The sequence below is a fragment of the Silene latifolia genome, chromosome 3 (assembly GCF_048544455.1).
Source record: "Silene latifolia isolate original U9 population chromosome 3, ASM4854445v1, whole genome shotgun sequence".
Classification (NCBI taxonomy): domain Eukaryota; kingdom Viridiplantae; phylum Streptophyta; class Magnoliopsida; order Caryophyllales; family Caryophyllaceae; genus Silene; species Silene latifolia.
The window spans coordinates 28,192,340-28,200,786 of NC_133528.1; the positions used below are offsets into that span (position 1 = coordinate 28,192,340).

General features: G+C 38.5%; 1 long non-coding RNA gene across 1 annotated transcript; it reads right to left on the reverse strand.

The window, feature by feature from the left end:
* Positions 1 to 812: 812 nt before the first annotated feature.
* On the reverse strand, positions 813 to 4,211 carry LOC141646010 (uncharacterized). The gene is made up of 3 exons (XR_012545273.1): positions 4,026 to 4,211; positions 3,859 to 3,926; positions 813 to 1,004 (listed from the first exon to the last, which is right to left on the reverse strand). It is a non-coding gene; the product is annotated as an uncharacterized LOC141646010 (long non-coding RNA).
* Positions 4,212 to 8,447: the final 4,236 nt, after the last annotated feature.

Genomic DNA, 8,447 nt, shown 5'->3' on the forward strand with positions numbered 1-8,447 from the left:
ACACCAACCAACCACTACAACCAACCAAATCCGATTACCATAATCAATCAATCACACTGACACTATAATCAACACAACAATCGACACACTAAAACAACCAACAGAAACTGAGTAGGCAAACCTACCTTTAGCCAACCGCAGCGATTCCCTGTTCAATCACATGACATCGACCAAGCAAGCAAAACCCCTGTACAAACAGTACAAAAGCCTATTACTATCACCACAACTCTACAAGGTACAACAATGACAAAGATGATGATGATGACATACCTATGCATCGTAAATCGGCGTCAAGACCGCTACCCGACTCAAGCAAACTATCCCCAAGGCACAAGCGTCCTTAAAGGCTCCCATGGAAGGAATTATGGTGAAGGAAGTGAGGTAAGGCGACATCTAAGTCTGAAAGAAGGAGGCGGAAATGATTTGCGATTCTATTAAAACACGATTATAAACCCTCGCTGTAAAGACGCTACTCGATCGAGTAACCAACCTACTCGATCGAGTGGTCCCTACTCGATCGAGTACCCAAGCTACTCGATCGAGTAGCCTCGACTAGATCGATTACCACACATCCCAAGGTCTATCACGTCACGAAGCATTTCTTGTACGAATTCCCAAAGGCTATCACATGCCCCCAAGGTCGGTCAACGTTGGTCAACGGGTCCCTAAAAGGACGGGTATTACATTCTTCCCCCCTTAAAAAGAACTTCGTCTGAACCCCCAATAACGGTAAGAAAATTACAATAATAAAGTGCGGAATTTTAGGAAATTTTTGAAACTTTTAAAGTTTAAAGCGCGGTTTCATAAAAATCTATAACAGAAATAAAGAATGCGGAAATAACGATTAAATTATGCAAACGCGATAGTCAAAGGTGAGGGAAAATATATCCCTCGAATGACAAAAGATAAAAGGTGAGTCTAAGCAATCCTAATAAACCAACTACTAGTCCAAGGTTTAGTTCTCGCTAGCCCACACGTCTTCCCCACGTAAGCGTCTTCACAACCTGTCATTCATGTAAACATGAACGCCACAGTCAGTGGGGAGTAACTCAAGGTTCTCCCAGCCACAAAATGTCGAAACACAGATAAACAAGAACATATTAGAACATCATAAATATAACCATTTGATGCAAGCATTGAGACATGAGACTAACATTCAAAACATGCGTAATCAATCATAGATAAGGCATATGGTACATACATATGAGACAATCCAACCAAAACGTCATAAATGATAATACAACTATAAACACGATAGAATATCATATGTCACGGATAAATAAGATTAACATCATAATACATGTGAATGGAAACCTTAGCCATGAACTATGAAAACCAGCAACATACAATACACGAAATGAGACTACTAACATCACATATGAAGCAAAGCATCCGGCTCAAAGGCTACCTTTAAAGCATGTCCGAGACACAAATCCTTAAGTATCTTGGCTCATCGGTTACCTTTAAAACATGTCCGAGGCACGACCTCTAAAGTATATGGCTCAGCGGTTACCTTTATAACATGTCCAAATACTACAAACAAGTACCCGACTCAGAGGTTACCTTTAAAACATGTCCGAGGCACAACACATAAAGTATCTGGCTCAGCGGTTACCTTTAAAACATGTCCAAATAATACAAACAAGTACCCGACTCAGAGGTTACCTTTAAAACATGTCCGAGGAACAACAAACAAGTATCTAGCTTAGCGGTTACCTTTAAAACATGGCCAAATACAACAAACAAGTGCCTCACTCAGAGGTTACCTTTAAAACATGTCCAAGGCACAACAAACAAGTATCTGGCTCGGCGGTTACCTTTAAAACATGGCCAAATACAACAAACAAGTGCCCGACTCAGAGGTTACCTTTAAAACATGTCCGAGGCACAATAAAAAAGTATCTGGCTCAACGGTTACCTTTAAAACATGGCCAAATATAACAAAAAAGTACAACAAACAAGTACAACAAACAAGTACATGGGACGAGATTAATACTGTCACACTCATACTTATGGCTTGCATCTCACCATAAGTACGGATGAGAACATCAATCCCGACGATCGTATCGTAACTAGAGAGCCTATGGCTTACCCCTAGTGTCCGATAGGACCAAGGCTCAGGGACGGGATTATTAATGTCACATTCATATTTATGACTTGCGTCTCACCATAAGTACGGATGGGAACATCAATCCCGACGATCATATCGTAACTAGAGGGCCTATGGCTCACCCCTAGTATCCGATAGAATCAAGACTCTCACAACCGAATAATACTAGACATTATCTAGAATACGACTCACTACAAGTAACTATTTATAATAAATATTTCATACAAGTATTATATTAATAAATATTTCACTTCATAATTTAACATGGCGGTTGAATAAAATAAATAAAATATAACAAGTAGTAATGAATAGTTTACGTTATGTGAAAATTTACGGAATACAACAAATCTAATATAAGTTACAAAATGAGCCCAACATTTAGGACCAAAAAGAGCCCAACAATTTGGACCATAGGAGCCCAACAAATAAAACCGATTGAATCCAACAATTAAAGCCTAATATGTAAAAGAACGATATTTATGAGCCACGTTATACGAAACACGAGAGAAAACGTAAACAAACCAAAATCCGAACCACCCATAAGCATATACGAGTCAACAAGAGAAAACTTTGATCATGATACGAATAAAAAGCATAAACAACCATCATAAACGAAGGATAAATATATTTATAGAACTTGAAACGGTAAAACGGGCGCCATTTACTCACACGGACTCCGAATCGAGTGATTAAAGTGGCTAAACCACCTAATTTTTCGACGCCGGTCCATCTGTCATATTTTCAGTGGTGTTGGAGATCGTCCCGGTCAGGTATGACGGGTGTCCAGGCTAACACAGGTGAGTTTGAGACGGGTTTCTAAGCACGAGTAAGGCGACAATCGTCCATAATAGTTAACCAAATCATACATGTATATACACATGAGACGTAAATTAACAAGTTGGCTCAAATCACTCAAGAAACCAACTCAAAAATAGTCCACAAAATACACCCATCAACAATCTATACACACGGTTTCTAGACATTTTGTGAAGCCGTCTTTAGACAAAATTTTAAGCATGAAAAGGGTGAAATTTCTCACATACCACCAACCCATTACATACTTGGACATACAAAGGAGGCGGGAATCAACTATTTGGTACAAATTATCCGTGGGATCGACTCAAAAACAGTCCACAAAAGTCACTCATCATCAACTTATATATACATGGTTTTTCTAGCAAATTCATGAGGCCGTCTTAAGACAAGTTTTTAAGCATGTTACAAGGCCGAATTCATCCAAACAAACGACCATATTCATTCATGTATATGCACACAAGACGTGAGTAATCAAATTGACTCGAACCAACAATAATTTCAGCTCATAAATCGCGTCCAAAAACAACCAAAACAGTTCCCTGTTTCACTTTTCAATTTCCAGTTTTGCGTCCGTCTTAAGACAAGTTTTTAAGCATGGTACAAGGCGGAAATTAACCATACAAAGGACCCATATCATACTTGGATATACAATTGAGACGGAAGTAAGAGAGTTGGCTCGAACCACCAACCAAACATAGACCAAAACGAGCACAAAAATCGTCTCACAACTACTTCATTCACGTTTTTACTTAGCCATATTGAGTTATATTTCGACCCCCATTAAAACAAGGTTTAAGATGGAGTTTAACACGATGGATTCGAGCATACAAATGAGTAAAGTATAAAGAACCAATCTTTAACACATAAAGAGCATGAAAAACGACATATAAGACAAAATTTCGACACTTTGTCGAGTAACCTATCACCGTTACCTTAAACGCTCCTTATTTTTCGAATAAAGGGTTCCCAAAGCTTGAGTCTTACTCCGGGTCTTCAAATCCTTCATTAAAGAGCAAGAAAACGGGATAAAGAAGCTAAAAGACGAAACTTTTATAAGACGGCGAAAAATGAAACCATCACAAAAATGAGTCTTTATTACCTTGAAAGATGAAGGAGGAAGTAAGGAGGAGAATGGTGTAAAAATTAAGGAAAAAGGTTGAGGAATGAAGGAGAAATCTAAGTTTGTAGTAGACGGAAATGTAGCTTATGAGTCTGCTGTGTTTTGTTGTTGTTGCACTGGTAATCCGAAAAGAAAAGGAAAGGAAGGAGGGAGGTGGGGACGTGCAGCAAGTCAGCAAGACAACAACAACAATATTAATAGTAATAATAATATATAAAATAATAATAATAATAATAATAATAATAATAATAATAATAATAATAATAATAATAATAATAATAATAATAATAATAATAATAATAATAATAATAATAATAATAATAATAATAATAATAATAATAATAATAATAATAATAATAATAATAATAATAAGAGAAAATTGTTGATTACAGCCTTTTATAAACCTCATTTTGAAAATTACAGCCTTATATAATTTTTTTTGAAAATTACATCCAAAATATTACTTTTCTTCTAAAATTGCACCAACTTGAGTTTTCCGGTGAATTTTTATGATGTTTTTATGATGTTTGGGGTGATTAATTGGTTTGTGTTAAGGAGAGGTAAGAAATTTGGGTAAGTAGGCTCTCAAATAATAAAGGGTACATCATAAAAAACATCATCAAAAATCACCAAAAACCTCAAGTTGGTGCAATTTTAGAAGAAAAGTAATAATTTGGATGTAATTTTCAAAAAAAATTATATAAGGCTGTAATTTTCAAAATGAGGTTTATAAAAGGCTGTAATCAACAATTTTCTCTAATAATAATAATAATAATAATAATAATAATAATAATAATAATAATAATATTAGAAGAAGTGTTTAAAAAGGTAGAGTGTGAGAGGGTAGGTGAGTGTGTTGTCGACATAGGATAGGTCGAGAAAAGATTAGTCTTACAAGTGAAAATGTGACGGTGTATAGCTAGATGGAATAATGTCTCGAGTCTATATTAACTTAAGACAGAAACTAATATTATTTCTGTCACTATTATTACTGTCCGACTAAAATACGTATTTTTATATAAAATAAGCTTTTATATATTACTTTTATAAAAATCGTGTTTAAAATAAATAAATTAAATTAATTAATTTAAAAATATAAAATAAAGTCATTAAACGGTTAAATAAATTATAAACGTCAAATGAGAATTTCGCGGGTGTTACATCGTCCCCGAAGTTCGACTCATCCTCCCCCAACCACACGACAAGAAACCAAGGTCGACACCACCGTTTACCCGACACAGGTCAACAACCCCCTAGAAGTATTATCCCACTACGTATGTCCATCAAACATCATCATCATCAATTGTCCAACACACACCACCTATTCAAGCCTCTAAGAGATACTACTTGAATTACCGAACACACAACATGCAACAAACGGTCCTACTGCAAAATCAACAATGTAATTATAATCATAACAAATGATTACTGAAAATAAGGTATGACGACATGTCATCTTGTTCGACCATTACTCCTCTCACTCAAATATACAATTTTCTCAACAAAACTATTAAAATAATTATAAACTCGCACTTGGAATATAACTGAGATATTATAAAACATTACAAACATACGGCAAAATTGTTATGATTTCGGCTTTTTCTTTTGCGACATTACTCTTCCCCTCTAAAAAGGAACTTCGTCCCCGAAATTCACCATCAGATGACTTCCCTGTCCCTTAACCAGATACCTATCACATCTTATTGACATTACTCATAACCATCACTAACATCGATTCATATGCGCCCGACACATTACTAATGGACATTACGCGATCACAACCCATATCATCGTAAACCATTGGAATTACACACTACTTCACGGACACCTACATTTACATATATATCTTGTGACAACTAGAAGCTTCTCAATAACTTGATATTATATAACCACACGAAAGATGTGAGAATATTATGAACATATTACTCCTTTAACCATGACAAATTGTATGCGCATACAGACAAAAAGGTAACACAAATACTATTAAAACTGCGTGAATTGCTCAAAATCCATATCCACCACTGATGCCACATACCACTATTCACAAGGTAAAGATTTGTACACATACAAAAATGAACTTAAACAACATCACTTGCATGCCGAGTTCCCGTAACAATATGTATCATTGTCTCGTCACATCTATATCTCACAAATTTCACTTATAACTCAAGCACAAGTCAAAACGTGACTAAGAACGAGACTAAAACATGTTACGAACCATCAACAACCATGACTAAGATCGAATCATCCAAAAATAAAAGCATTCAAACAATTTGAATTTCGAAAAGTGCCTGTAATAGTGACACTCGATCGAGTGGGTAAGGCACTCGATCGAGTATCTTAGCGACTCGATTGAGTAGCCCGAGATCAGAATACCCCTCAAGCAGACACACCTGTAGCTACTCGATCGAGTTAGGGGCACTCGATCGAGTTGCTTCAGGTCAAAAAATTCCTATCAATCCAAACACAACATATATAGTCACATAACTACGAGTCAGGATGATAACCCGACCACAAATTCTGTAAAACAAGTTCAAAATGAGCAAGTACGGCCTTATGGCCACCGATACAACCAAGTTCAAAAAAGTTCCAACCGAAACAAACTAATATCCATCAGAAACTACAAACATAATAGAAATAAACGGAGTATCACACCTGCTGCTGATGCTCATCCATCACATCATCCTCATCTCCACCACCACCCGAAGTGCCTGCTCCTGACGCACCAAGACCCGCATCACCACCAGCTCTAGCATCTGGTCTCACGTACTAAGGGGTCAAACCATCATAAGGGTATAACTAAGGTGCTCCCCACGTAGACATGTCCACCCCGTAAGAGAGAAAAACCCCGCTGATGTCCCCGAATCCCCTCCACCAAACTGGATGTGGTCCCGAGGTCCCAATGCCCTGAACATACGCCATCTCATGCATGTTTCGGAGTGTCAAGGTAGAGGACACTCTCTCGGCTAGGTAGCTCTCACGCGTCTCCGGGGTATCAAGAGAAGGGTAACCAGGAAACAGATACTGTGGTGGTGCTGTCGGCTGTGACTGTGTCTCATCCATCCTCTCTCGCACTCGGCGTGGCCCTCTCCCTATCCTAGACCGATCCTCCTCAGCTCTCACGTTCTCCCCCTTCCTCGGCTCAGGCATGACTCGGAGGATCTCCGGGTCGATGAAATACGTCTGCCTCGCAGGACGTGCATCCTCATCCTCCTCCTTGTCAGAATCGGCAGTTGCCACTGTGTGGACATGGCCGACCTACGTATGCCCAGCCGATCTGTGGACAATGGCAGCGATCTTTTTTGAAAGCCACGCTCGGCGGCGTAAAGGTGCTTTCGACCGGATCGTTTTAGATCAGTCGGTTTCGTCTCGGTAAGGGTCTCGAAACGATTAGAGATGTTCGGAGTCGCCACCAAGCATTTGTGGGATGCCTGGAACCCGTTCGAATTCCACTTTATACCTCGGTCAAATCGAAGCACAAAACAACGTTTGACATAGGTACTAAAGATAAGGAAATCGTCCCTCTTTAGCATCCTATCTCTATAATGACTCTCGTACGCCCTGGATAAGGTCGTCCACTATCCAAAGTTTCTGAGTAAGAGGTGAAGGTACGTATTGGGAATCCCTTTAATCAGACACCCAATCCCGCCCGCGTTTAGCGGCCTCTACTGATCGATCTTGGTTGATTGAATGCAAAAGTTGATAAAACGGTTTAAATGCATGAATTCGCATCCAATGACTTAAACCTAACATGTGAGAGCTTTCTAAATCGGTTTATTTAATCCTAGTATCAAGTATAAGATGTCGAGTTCGATTAATGGTTGATTTGCATGCAAGACGGAAATTAAACATCCATTTACCGTATTAGGTTTAGGGTGCATAACATGATCCATTTGTCTTAGTAAGGCATTTTGCAAATATGGTTTTGAATAATCGAATAGTCATCTGATCCGTCCTATATCCGGGCTAACCGGAGTCGGGATCGTCCTAGACTACTGCTGGAAGGGAACAGGCCCTGTACCAGACGGCTATAAGAGGCGCGAGCCAGCCGGCGGTGTAAGGGGCCTCCCTCTGGTTTTGAAAATGAGAAATGGGGAGCCTGTTTAGGCGCGGGTTAGCCCACGGTTTATGTGTCGTGTTCTGACTTTTTAGAAAACGTTATAAAACGTGTTGAAAATGGGTATTTGAACCCGGTTTGATTTGAAAGGGTCGTTTAGACCGCATTTGTTGATTTGAAGAACTAGACACGAATAATCATCATTATTTGATATTATTCGGTGTCGAGTTCGATTTGACAAACTTGGCATGAATAGTTTTGGAAAATGATTATGGACTAATATGAAAAATGGATTAAGGGAAATGACGAGAACAAACACGGTTGATCTCTGGTCTGAATACCCC